We start from the raw sequence: 13,266 nt of genomic DNA on the forward strand, positions 1-13,266 counted from the left end.
ATTTCACAGTTTCTATTCTTAAATTTGCAGGATGAGCTTCCCAGTAGGAGTAACTTAGTGATTATAATATGCCAGCTTCCTTTTAGGGGAAATACTGTAATAGTGAGAAAAATATTCATGAAAGCTTTAGCAAAGTATTTTTTGTAATTGTTAAGAACAGCTTTTCAGTTATGAAAGCTTCTGCAAAACTTTTCCAAATAATAACACTTTGTCACCCATGTTGGTTTAAGAGAATCTGGATTGATGGTTTCAGATGGTTGCAGCTCACTTTATTCTTGCCTTGTGTGGTGGTTTCCAAACTCGGTTGCACATCTGCACCCCCAGGGTGGCTTGTTAAACATACAGATTCCTAGGCTCTATCCTCAAGCTACTAAAAGTTAATCCCTGCTGTGTGGCTCTGGTACATTTTTATTTTCACTGGCTTCCCAGGAGTTCTTTTATAGCAAGCCCTGGTACAGAGATTTTGGAATCACTATTTTAGAAAAATATTCTTGAGTCTTTTCTTGGGGTGGCAGTAATGATGGTTAGTTTAAAATAATTTCTAAGGACTAAACCCTTTCTGAAAATAAACATTCATGCACCGTATGTATTGTGAAGTAGCACACATCCTGAAGTAAGTGTAGTGTACAGTGTGGTGGTGAATTCTCAAAAAGGGATCACCCAGGTAACCAGGACCAAGGTAAAGAAATAGAACATTGCACAAAATACCTGATTTTTTCCCCTAAATATCTGATTTTTATTACATTCCTTAGTTTTCCTCTTCCACCCCTTGTCCTCAAACGCCAAGAAATTAGGCATTAAAGTAAAGGTTGATAAAACAGTGCAATAAGGTACAAAGGTAAAAAGCATTCTGTACTGGATGCTTCTTAATCATTCTTGTTTTTATAAGTTTTTGGTGATGTTGAGTTTTTATTGTTTATATTTTGATTCAGCCTTAAATCAGTTCCTGATAGTGACTGTATTAATGCTCACAGCATACATCAAGATTAAGTTCTATCTTTTCTGAAATCTAATTTGATGGAAATATTCTCATGATAGTTTTAAAAAATGTATGAGGATGGATTACCAGCTGTGGCAGTTATGACTTTGGTAAACAAATGAATCTTGTCATTACTGCCAGGGTAGCCTAGTAAACATCTCAGTAGCTGGAAGTCTTGATCTTGGTACATGAAGAAAGGTTTCTTCTTCATTAACAAAAATAAAAGTTTTGCCCTCCTTTCTATCCTCCCCAGAATAATCTCTCCTCTGATTCGTTCCATTCAGAGCGTTTAAAGCTGAAAGTAGTGAAGTTTTCCTAAGGGTTTTTTTTTTTTTTTCCTTGTTTCCTTTTTCTGAAGAATCCTTAGATCCTTAGTGGGAGAAGTCCTAGCTGTATTACACAGCTGGCTAGGCTTGCTTGTTTTCTTTGGTAGGAGATGCTTATAGTAAAGGGACCTGGAGCAAGCCAAGTACAAGAGCTGTGCTCAGTCAAGGGAGAGAGCTGTCACAGTAGCACATCTGTACTTTCCTGGCAGGCATGGCAGGCATGGTGGGCTCTGTGGACATACAGCTGACCCCATCCCCGCCCCACCTCACAGTCCCCCATCTTCTGTCCGATCTTGGTTATCTCCAGTATCAACTGAGCAGGTGACGAGATTCCAATCACCCTTCTCTGAATGGCTTCCTGTCTTTACAAAAGTACACCAGAGGCTTATTTTGTTATAGTACACTGATTAAATAAATATTCCTGTGCGCACAAAGGAACTAAAATCTGTTATGGCACTCTCCGGTTATCTGTCCTCCAGCAGCAGAGTAACTATTGCCCATTTTCTCACCTCCTCACTCCCTTTTATTCTGTCCACTCAGAGGTGCAAGTAATAGATAAAGTATCTGACCTCTGCCTTCAGGCATGTGTGTGAAGCAGGAGGGGTGATGTCGCACACTTTGGTGCGACAAGTTGGGTAGTGCCTAAGGTGTATGGATAATAGAAGAGCTTAGGTGATTTAGATTAGAAGACTCTTGCTTTTGGATTGTCAGACCTTTGTCTCTTTCCTTTGACTCTTAGCAGAAGTGGATTCAGGAAGGTCTTTCAAATTATCTTGCCTCTTTTTAAGGAGAAAGGGTGCTTCTGGTGTTGAGTAGTTCTATGTGTCCGGTGTCAGACATGGAAGCCACAGACTCTCTGTGAGACTTGGCTCTGTTGTGTTTGTTTATTTACAAGTTCCCTTCAAAAGGCAGTGGCCAGAGGGATCCTTACCATTATTGCAGATAGCCATAGTGGACAGTGGAATGACAGGAATTCTAGCCATGGTGGTGCTGGTGTGTTTCCATTCTTTTTTGGGATGGGGGTGGGGCTGGTTAGGATGAATGTATGTAGATAAAAACCATGACTGATTTAGAAAGTGTTATTTATAATACTTTATGTGTATGCTCTCAAGCACCTCCATAATAGGGGATGAGTTGTATGCCAGGTGTAAAATGATGAATACTTCCCTCTTCATACAGGGCATTAAAAAAAGAGTCTGGGACAGGGAGGAGGGGAAGAGAAGGGGGAGAATGACTGAGAAAGGAACATAGGAAATAAGGCTTTTGGAGAAAACACTATGAATGTTACTTTAGTGTGAAGGAAGTGTCATGCAGAAAGAGTGTGACCAAAGGGAGGCGTTGAAACATTAGCAACTCCTAACATCTACGACTAATAGGGGGACCTCTGACAGAAATGAGATGAGTGCTCTTGTGTAGCTATGACTTCAAGAAAACGTGAGAAGCCTTGTATCTGTGCGGATGGCAGGGCCACCTAAGCAGGGAAAACTGTTGGAGTAGGTAAAGTGAAATCTCTTAGTGTGTCTCTTCCAACTGACTGTGGGTAATTAGTTGGAAATGACATTAACCTGAGCTTAATTGTAATTTTGCATAGTAACAATATACCAGCTGTTCACTGTATTCTTTCCTGGTGGTGCGATTTAATTATTTCTTGCTGTCTTTTAAGCTCTAATTTTCTGTTGTGTTTTCTTTTAACCCCTCCTTGCTGCCATGTCCACAGCCCCCGTGGTTTAGCAGTAGTGTCATTTCTGCTGTTTTGGCGCCCATTTGGTGCTGAGGGCTTGGGACACTTCTGGTTTTGCTGATCAGTTGGCTTTTTAAAAGGCCACATTGGAAAGTTACCAAGATGAACATGGGTGATTGCAAACCTTGTTGTGTTTTGGGCTCCTCCAAAAGGTTTTAGCTTATGATATAAATAATATGGATAATTCCAGGCCTATCAGAGGTGCTCAAAATATCAAGTGAACAAGCAGAAAGAGAAGTTAATTACTGAACAGTGATTGCTCTGATATAACCAATTATTGGATCATTAAATGTTTATTACCTTTTATATGCTCCTTTCCCCCGTAAGGGCAGTTTCTTTTTTAAGTCATTAAAACAGAAATGGGATTTACAAAAAAATTCTGCTTAAAAAATTTCCACAAGACTGAAGTATTAAAAAGGTCTTGTGTGATCTGACAGCTGAATAGCCTGTTTTCCTTTGGTCTGTTGAATTAGTAATTAATGAAATGTATTGCCTGAGCAGAGAAAATAAGATTAGTTTTGCTTAGAAAGAAAACAAAAGCAAAACATTAACCCCTAAATGCAGGTTAATATTAAAGTGCAATATAAGAAGTATAAAACGAGTAGAACTCCTTTAATTCTCTGTGGTAACACTCATTTAATTAATTCATTCATCCCGTTCTTGAGCACCAGCATTATGTTTAGAGGGACTGGGGTTATGTAAATACAGAGGGGGCAAGGGGCTCTGTCCTCTTAAGGATTCTGGGTTAGCAGAGCAGTTAAACCAGATGCTTTAGTAACCATTATTGAAACGTCAAAGCAGTAAGGTTAATGGGCACAGGTACATTTCTGTGGGGCAGGGGTGGTGGTTATGAAGAGAGAATTTACTTTTGGAGGCCAAGGTATCCTGTGGATTAAGAGCAGGGAGAGGGTGGTTATGAAGAGAAATCTTGCTCTTGGAGGTCGTGTTGTCCTGTGAATTAACAGCAGGTTCTCTGGAGCCCCATCACTTGAATTCATATCCCAGCCTTGCCACTTACCAGCTTTGTGTCCTTTTGCCTCAGTTTCCTTATTTGTAAAAGGGAAAAACAGTAACACAGGGTTGTTGTGAGGATTAAATGAGTTATTAAGTGCTAAGACAGTGTCTAGCACATATTGAACATCTTAGGTGGTGGTGTCATTTTTGTGGGATAATGCACCAGAGAATTCTTTCTTAGGGAAAATGGTAATTTAATTGGATGCTGAGGAACGGAAAGATGTTTCAGGCATTTCTTGTATTGTCATGTGTAACCACAGACTTAATTTATAATGCCTACAGTAATGTGTGCTTATGTAGCACCATTGTCAAAAGATTACAAAGGGCATTTACAACTGTTTATTCTCAGAACAGCCTTCTGAAGTAAGAAGACTGTTTATGCACATTCTGCTGAGGTGTGAAATGCTGCAAAGAGCACGGCAAGCCAGTGACTGTTCTTTAATTGAGGTGTGCATGGGGCCTGGGTTTATTATGGATAAATTAGATCAGTGGAGAGAGGGAAATTTTTACTCTTTTTAAAACTTTAATTCATAGTTTAAAAAACTTGTTTTGGGGGACAACTGTGTTGTGGTAAATGAATTATAAAGATGTTTTCTTTAGTCTTTAACAATAGTGAAACTTGTATGTTTCTGAAAGTACCAGATCACAGACAGTTGAATTTAGAGGAAGTTTATAATTACAGTGATAATAATGAATATTTATTGAGCACTTACTGTGTTCCAGGCACTATTACTAACTGTCATAACTCTGAGGTTGTCACTCTTAATTATCCCCAATTTACAGATGAGGCACTGAAATGACCAGTCATCTCCCTGAAGTCATGCTGCAGTGTAGATCTGAGGCCCAAGCTCTTACTCATGTTTGCTTTCAGTTGTATAAACCATTTCATTTTGTTGTGTATGTTTTACAACAGCCCTTTGAGAAAGTTTATTAGCTCCATATTTTAGGGAGAGAGGGAAATGGTATATGAGAAGCTAATGGTGCATCATGGTGAGCTTAGTTTGAACTGAAAATTTGGAGATGGCTATTTGATGCTCTTGCATTATTCTAAGCAAGGCACTTTACTTCTGGGCCTAAAAATGAGAAGATGATACTCTGTTCCATGGACTCACACAGGGTTAGAGTTTGGAGGAAAACTGGAGTCTGTACAACTCTTTGAGTCCAAGTAATTTTTGTGTAGTTTGTACTTAGACTTATATAGAGATCTTGGACCCACCACTTACAGATGTTTCACCTTACCTAACTTGTCTGAACATATTTTATTATTTGTAACATGACATTCTAGTTCTAACTCTCCTTAGGTAATATAATAATATTGTAAGGTAATAGTATACCTACTGTCAATGTACAGTAGGTAAGTGGCATTCTTCTTAATTGGTATAAAACCAGAAGTCACACAGAAAGCTGGGCTGGGGCTGGAACTCCAGCCTTTTGACTCCCCTCAGTCCTAGTTCCTAGTTCTCTCTAGCATACATGCCATGTGGTTGGGGATAAGGATGATGCTATCATAATGAGATATTCTCTGACTTACTGTAAATTACAGTCTTGGTTCTTTCTCTGGACTCATGAGGTTGTCATCTGCATGAAATGTAGTGACTCCAGTAAGGAATCTGTTGTTTTCATGAAGTAGGGCCGTGGGTAGTAGACTGTGAAGCAACACAGGGCAGGGGACCTGCTGTCTGCAGTTTATACTGTGCAGGCAGCTGGGGTACCTGGCACATAGTCCAGGATCCCAGCATCATTTATTGTGTGAAGGAAGGAAGGACTGAACAATCTCACTGAGTTGTAGAAAATAGAAATGAGAAGGGGAACAGGATTTTAAAAATTTCACTTTTGTAGGAAAGAGGAAATTGAGGCACCTGATCAGGCAGGTTAAGGCTAGTCTCTTAATCACCAGATCCTACAAATTGGATATAATTTATACCCTTGAAGGTGTTGCATGGCAGTCCCCTTCTGTTAAGAATATATTTGTATTGTGGAACAAAATTTTATGCAGGTCTAAAATTTCTTCTGAATTAGAGCATATTTATTCCTATTTTGTGGTTTGAGTCTGTGGAGTCAAAACTTGTCAGGAAGGTTTAGCAAAACTGTGCTTCTCATGATGTGGAGATCTCACTGGCAGCTGTGCTAAATAAACCCCTTGCTGTAAACTAGCCACGAGTAAACGTCTGGTTGTGAATCATAGCATGACCTTTCAGGGAAAACAAAACAAACAAACCACCAAACACACTAATCAGATTTTTTTTTAGTATCAGGATTGTAAACTCTAACACTTACCAGTTTGTCAGACCCACTTGGAGCAGTTGAGACAACTTCCTTTCTCTGCTTCTGTTTGTGTAACACACGGATGTTAACAGCATATTAGGGGGAAAAAATTAATAAGGCTTTTCTTCCACTGAGTTAAGGTACATCCATGGTTTCCTAATCATCGTGGAACTTTATACAAATACAGATTACTGAGAGTCATTCAAGACCTATTGAATCTGAGTCTCTCAGAGGTTGGGACCTAGGAATCTCTTCTGAAGAGCACTCAGAGTGATTATATGATTAATCAGATTTGGAAACCACTAAGAGAACTATGCTATTGTATTTTTCATCCATCCATCTGTTCTTACCCATTTATCCATGTCTTGAGTAGATGAGAATTGGTTATTCATGAAGCAGTGATTCTTTTAAGAAATGAACATAGAAACCAGAATTAGAACATAATCTCTGCCCCATGGGGTTCAGAGTCTGGGTTAAATTTTTTAACTTTGGGTTGAGCTTTAAAGGATTCACAAATGTCCCAAAAGTCATGGGCAGAAGATTTTGTGTACACACGTTTTTCTAGCTTTCATCAGATTCTCTAAGGGGTCAGTGACCCATAAAAGGTTAAGAACCAAGGTCTAGCGCTTGTATAGCTGTTCTAAAAACAGTGGCAGAGGGCAGTGTTTCTTTTGCCACCTACCATGTTTTTGACATTTGAGAGTCAATAGCAGTTTGAGAATTGCACCTGTTTTCTGCCCCATTTAAAATGTTTAAAAAGAAGAGAAAACACTGTAACACCTGGGTGGTGGTCAGAACAAGACAAAGGGATACAGAGAGTAGCTATTTGGTGAACTGCCTCAGATTTAATGTCAAGGAGCTGCTGACAGTAAAACAGTCCAGTGGTCACTCTGATGGAAGAACCTTTTTAACCAGGATAGCATAGGCAAGGTCCACTCCAGTTTTCTTACAGTATGTAATTAGCTGAATTATAGATTACAATTTTCACCCCATGGATATGCATAAAAACTAATTGTCTTATTTTTGTTGCATTCAATCCCCAGCATGTCCATTGAATTGCTTAATTCCAAAATAATTTTACCAGCTGTACTGCTGGCTCATCCTTCCTTAGCTCCTAAAATCCCCAAGTAACACTTTTCATAACAGAATTAAATATTAGGTCCATCTTGAACTGCTGCAGAAGTTTTACTTAGCAAAATACTAGAACCTCTTATTTGTACTATTCTTATCCCTAAGGATAACTTTGTAATTCAGTTTTGTAAACATTTGTTTGTTTGGGGAGGGGAGGTAGTTAGGTTTATTTATTTTTATTTTATTTACTTAATTCTTAATGGAGGTACTGGGGTTTGAACCCAGGACCTGATGAATACTAAGCACGTGCTCTACCACTGAGCTATTCCCACCCCCGTAATTCAATTTTTTCTTTTTTTAAGTATGGAACACTTGACGTATTTACGTGTCATCTTTGCACAAGGGTCATGCTAGTGTTGTCTGTATTGTTCCAATTTTAGTATATGTGCTGCCGAAGTGAACACCCTTTAATTCAATTTTAATTAAGGTTCTTCCCTTCTCTTTTTGTGACTTTTTATGTTTCTTTGGGGAGCAAAAATTCTTCCAGTATTGCAGCTCTGATGATGCTACATTTTAGGGTTGGATAGTTTTGGAAGACGAGGGCAGTCAATGGAATTAAATATTAATGGGTAAAATTCTATATCCATTTATTTGGATATTGTTCTTTTGGGGCTAGGAGGGAGTTAGAGGCCTACTTTATTGTCACTAAAGTCTTACAAAGTCTTTTTAGGCTCTTCAAATATCTGTATCACTTATTTTGAAGTTTTATATATACTATATGCTACTTTGCATTATTCTTAAAAAATAGTGACTAAGTAGATTTTCACTTACTGGGTGGTGATTATATGTTCTAGGTCTTTACAGTCTTGCCATTATTTAGCATACTGAGTACATAATAGACACTCAGTAAATATTTGATTAATTTGATGGATTGATTACCTTTGAGTCTTGGATCCCCAAGCGACCAGAAGTAAATCTGGAATTAGAACCCAATACTTGCTTTGAAAGGTAGGAATGTAAAAATGGATTGTCAGGTCTATCCCTTAGGCTTATTCCACACTCTATTATTATTACTTTTTATGTTCCTGTACCCCTGAACCAGTTCATATTCTGTAGCTCTTTAAAATCTGAAATATGTAGAATTTCACAGTTACAAAGAAAAATTTGTGGTAGAACCACAACACTTAATTTTCACTTAAATATTAAATGAAATGAAACTTCAGAGAGGTTTTTTTTTTTTTTTTAGTTGTTGCTTTTAAAAAGAAAGAACTCACCACAAATTTGATCACTAAAAAATACCTGCTAATCAAATAGGTATCACCCTTAACCTATCCTAATCAAATACAGTCTTATCAGCTGTATTTGGGTAGAGGCAATATTGAAGGCTTTTAATGAATGGTTGACTGTTGTGAGTTACCTCAAAAATTGGGATTCTGAGGGAGAGGGATTAGGGCTTGAAGGGGTTTATGGCAAACTGTACTGAGAAGTGAATCTGGGAATGTTTCTCTTGTAGAAGAGGCAACTCAGGGTTATACATGCTGGCTACGTTAAAGTATTTACAGGGTTGATTTCAGGAAGAGGGATTTAGAGCCAAGTGGTCATTCCCACACCCATTGGAGGCACAATTTGGCATTCTGTATGAAGAGAATAGATTTCTAATAGTGCTCTCTCAGGGTCCTAAATTCAATCATTGAAGGCATTCAAACAGGCTCACTTATCATTCCCCTGGATTATCGTAGTGGGGGGTTAGCACCAGGAATTAGTGACCTTTGAGGCCTCCCCTTCCCAAAGAGACTATAATTATATGATTTTCTAGGCGAAGTGTTCTGAATAAACGTAGACATGGTTCAAAGTCCAGGTCTGTTCCTTGTAAATTCTTTTCCTTTTTAAAGAACTTGGTTTTAGAGGCTGTTTACTTAGTATTTAATCTCATGGTCATCATGTGTATTGAATTGGAACAAAACCAAGTTTATCCAGTCCCTGTATCTAGGTCTCTTCTCATAGTCTAAGCTCTTAACGGTAAGGTTATTTAAAAGTAGCATCTTGGCATTTTCCTTAGTGCCTGTGTGTTTGCAAATCAAAATGTGAATTAAGTTCAGTCATTTGGAATATGTAGGTTTTCATTTCAAGTCACTTAAGTGACATCTTTAAAGAAGATGGTCATGCTTTACTTACCATAGGGCTCCCCTAACTTTTTCCTTAAAAAAAAAAAAAAGCCAGTTTTGAGTCTGAAAAGGTATTTTGTGATGGCTGAAAATATGCCTGAGAGTAATACTATGGTCTCTCATTCACGACAGTTAGTCCTAGACTGGTGAGGCATCATTATAGTAAATGGATATTTTGTAAAAAAAATGGCTTTTGGGGAAGAGCAGGGGGTGGAGGTGTGCAGGTGGTGGTAGTCCTACCAGGAAAGCTGAAATGAATTCTTCAGCCCTGAAGTACCAGAGGGCACTGTAGATTAATGTTCTGGCCCTAATTCAGTATCCCGTCTCTTTAGACACTTGGCTCTGATTCCTTCGTCTCAGAACTGAAGTCTTAAGGATTAAGAGGAGAGAGAATGGAAATGCATCATTTTCTCTGCCAAAGGAGGTACTTAAACTGGGAAAGGAGGAGGGGAAGTTAACAAATCAAACCTTGGCAGGGAAATCTGTCATGAATCAGCAATGACTTGGAAAGCCTGTTACTGTATTTTACAAAACCAAACATTTGCCACTACCAACATTTGTCTCTTACTTACCTTTAGGATCAGCTTCAGGTTGCTCTATGGAGGGAATGAATTCTTTTTTGCCCATTTTGACAACATTAGGTAATTAATTTACAACTAGCTCAATTAGACTCTGGCCCATACAGTGTGTGCGTGGCCTTTTAAAGAGCCTTTGTTTTGACGCTAATTGAACTGGTTGTAGCAGAGACAGCCAAACAATTTACATTTATCTTTGGCAGGACACAAGGGCTCTCCCTTGGTATAGACAGCTGCATATTCTTTTCCTTCTATCAAGAGTGGTACTAAAATACTGTGTGCTTATTTTAATTTTCTAATTTAGAAAACTTTGAAAATGACAAAAGCCACATATATTATTGTAGACAAATTGGAAGATTTAGATAGATAAACAGGAAAGAAAATATCAATCACACAATCTTATTGCCACCAAGAGAATCATTTATAACCTGGTATTTGTCTTTCTATACTTTACTCCCTTTTATAAGGGAATGCATGCATCGGTTTATATATAAATTTTTTATGTGTTCTATTATAAATATGGGACTACACCATACAAATTGAATTGTAATACACTTTTTTTTCCTACTTAATAAGTTGGAAACACCTTGTCATTTCATAAAACATTGTTGTACAACATTTTAAATGGCTGCATGGCAGTCCATTGTGTGGATATACCAAAACATATGCAGCCAATCTATTATTGGACACTTAAGCCCATTTCAGGTTTTTGATATTATAACCAGCATTGTGATGTATATTCTTGTTACTACATCTTTGTTAAGTTCTTTAATTATTTGCAGCAGATAAATTCGTAGATACTGAGCTACTTGGGCAGGGGCTTGTGTGTTTTAAAAAATTTTTGATACATACTGTCAAATTGTACTTCTTAAAGGTTGCACCATTTTTTCACATTCACTTGCAATTCATGAAAGCTTCATTAAGCTTATTCTTGTATTCAAGGGAACAGTATGGAAAGTATTGACTTGGAGATGGGTTAAATCCTGATAAGTGATTTTCCTGTTGCTCCAACCCTTTAAATCTTCTGAGCCAGCTTACTTCATATAGTACAATAGAGTTTTCCTTATTTTAATAATAGTATATTATTTTGTTTTGAGAAGGTATAGAATGTAGAAACAGGTAGCTGCTTCATTAAGACAGAGGTCGTTTGTTTTTCCTCAGTGAAGATTCTGAAACAGTATTTTTCATATGAATAAGGACCAACCTAAAGAAATAGAGTAAAATCAAAACAAGTGGATAGCTTTGCTCAGTATGTGAGAAATATTTATACCTCCTTGAGGTGGCGAAGCCCATGGATGTGTTGCCTATCTAACCCATGACTAGAGGAGCAGGATAAACTCTGGCATGTCCATCAAGGGTAGCCTTGTAGAAGCCATCACAATATTTTGTCTAAATTTCTGTTATAGTAACTACTGCTTTGTTGTACAGTCTCCTCATTTGTCTAAACTGCTAGGCTAGAATTCACAACAGCTGGTGATGAATCTTTATTTTCTGTATTTGCAATACCTGAATGTTGGGCATGCAGTCAGACAAATAGCAGGTACTCATTGCTGATTGAATGAATAAACGGATAGACTAGATAGACTAGATATGCAGGAGAGTTGAAATACAAGATCTTTCCGATCATCTGGGATCCCTGAACCCCAACTTTATAGCTGAGGAAACTGATGCTTAGAAAGATTAAGTGATGTCTTGCTCAAGAGCAAGCTAATGATCCGGGCAGAAGTTGGAGTTCTCTTATCAGTGTATTTCCCAGATTCTTAATAGTACTAGGATTGTGTGTTTTCCCCAAGAGGGTACTTGGTATGATTATATTTAAAATCAGTAGTAAAATTCTCCTTTCATATATTGTACAGCTTTCCTAACTCCTCTTTTTCTTCACTAGTGAAATCAGCCTCAGTTTTGGTTAAAATTCAGCACACCCTTAGCTCACATTTCTTTCCTTTCTCTCTTTAATATTCTCACTTCTCTCAATATCATTCTCAGTAGACGTTTTAATTTACTCCCAGCAGTATTGCCATCTGGATGTCAAAATGCATTGAATTGACCTCTTATCTGAGATCCAAGTGAAGGTCTCATCTGCCCCAGAGGGATTTAGCCAGGAATTGAGGCAGGTAAAGCAGTCTTTTCCCAAGGCCCAGGTGCTGCCTGGCTGCCAGCCCATACTTTGATTCACGGATGGGGTGCAGGTGTGCCTTGTTTTCCTGTTAGAAAGCACCTTCTGAATATAGTTTCTGTTTGAAATTTTTCAGTTTGCCAGTGCAAAATAATGCCTGGAGCAAAAGTTGATTTTAGGGTAAACTGGATAAAAGGGGGATTAAAGAGTTAAAAAAAAAACATTTCTGTGTTTACATTTTTTTCATGTGACTTTAGCCTTTTCCCCATCTTAGTAAATTATTGTGGAGTTTTATTAAAATCATTAAGTTCTGGAAAGTAGACACTATGTTAGTTAGACCAGCATGGGATACTGTACTCTTAGGTTCCATAATATTTCATACTACATCCCTTTATTGTATGTTAAATGATAGGAAAGTATAATAAAATGTACCTTGAGAGTACTTATCTATTTTATGTCCTGTAACATTCAGTACTTGATGCAAATGTAGCAGATCTTGACTCAGAAATGGAACAAAACTGGTAATAGTCCAAGAGAAGGACATCAAGCTCTTTGTTTATGGCATGAGTTTAGCAAAGTCATAGAATTTGAGACCTAAGTGGCCTTTATAATATCTAATCCAGCTCTTTATTTTAGTATATGGGGAAGGAATTAGCCACTGGTTCAGGATCATTGAGTAGGTTAAAGAGACAGCTGTGGGCTGAACCTAGGACTTAATGCCCACTCTGCTGTGTTTTTTATTTTCTGAACATAGTTTAAGCATTTAGTCTAATCTCTCTTTAAAAGAGCATACTACTTGATGTTTTGTTAGCTTGAAACCTGTTGTGGTGCCTAAGGGCACCCGAAGGCTACCATGTTGTTAATTTTTCCTGGTTGCCCAGGTCATTCAGTACTTTTCTGAGAGTAGGTTTGGATATGACTGGAATGAAAGGTGTGTTGCGACAGTGCCTAGGGAATTGTCTCTGATGAAATGACTTGTTACCTTTGTAAGAAAGCAGTGAAAAGACAGTAAAG

General features: G+C 37.9%; 1 protein-coding gene and 1 non-coding gene across 6 annotated transcripts in view; one reads left to right on the forward strand and one right to left on the reverse strand.

Moving 5' to 3' along the window:
* The window catches only part of AUTS2 (activator of transcription and developmental regulator AUTS2), a 1,021,698-nt gene that overhangs the window by 21,973 nt on the left and 986,459 nt on the right, over nucleotides 1–13,266 (forward strand). The gene's annotated exons all lie outside the window — the stretch shown is intronic.
* Nucleotides 7,754–7,860, reverse strand: LOC123613501 (U6 spliceosomal RNA). Its single transcript, XR_006720865.1, has one exon. It is a non-coding gene; the product is annotated as a U6 spliceosomal RNA (small nuclear RNA).

This window comes from Camelus bactrianus, chromosome 18, assembly GCF_048773025.1.
Source record: "Camelus bactrianus isolate YW-2024 breed Bactrian camel chromosome 18, ASM4877302v1, whole genome shotgun sequence".
Taxonomy (NCBI): Eukaryota; Metazoa; Chordata; class Mammalia; order Artiodactyla; family Camelidae; genus Camelus; species Camelus bactrianus.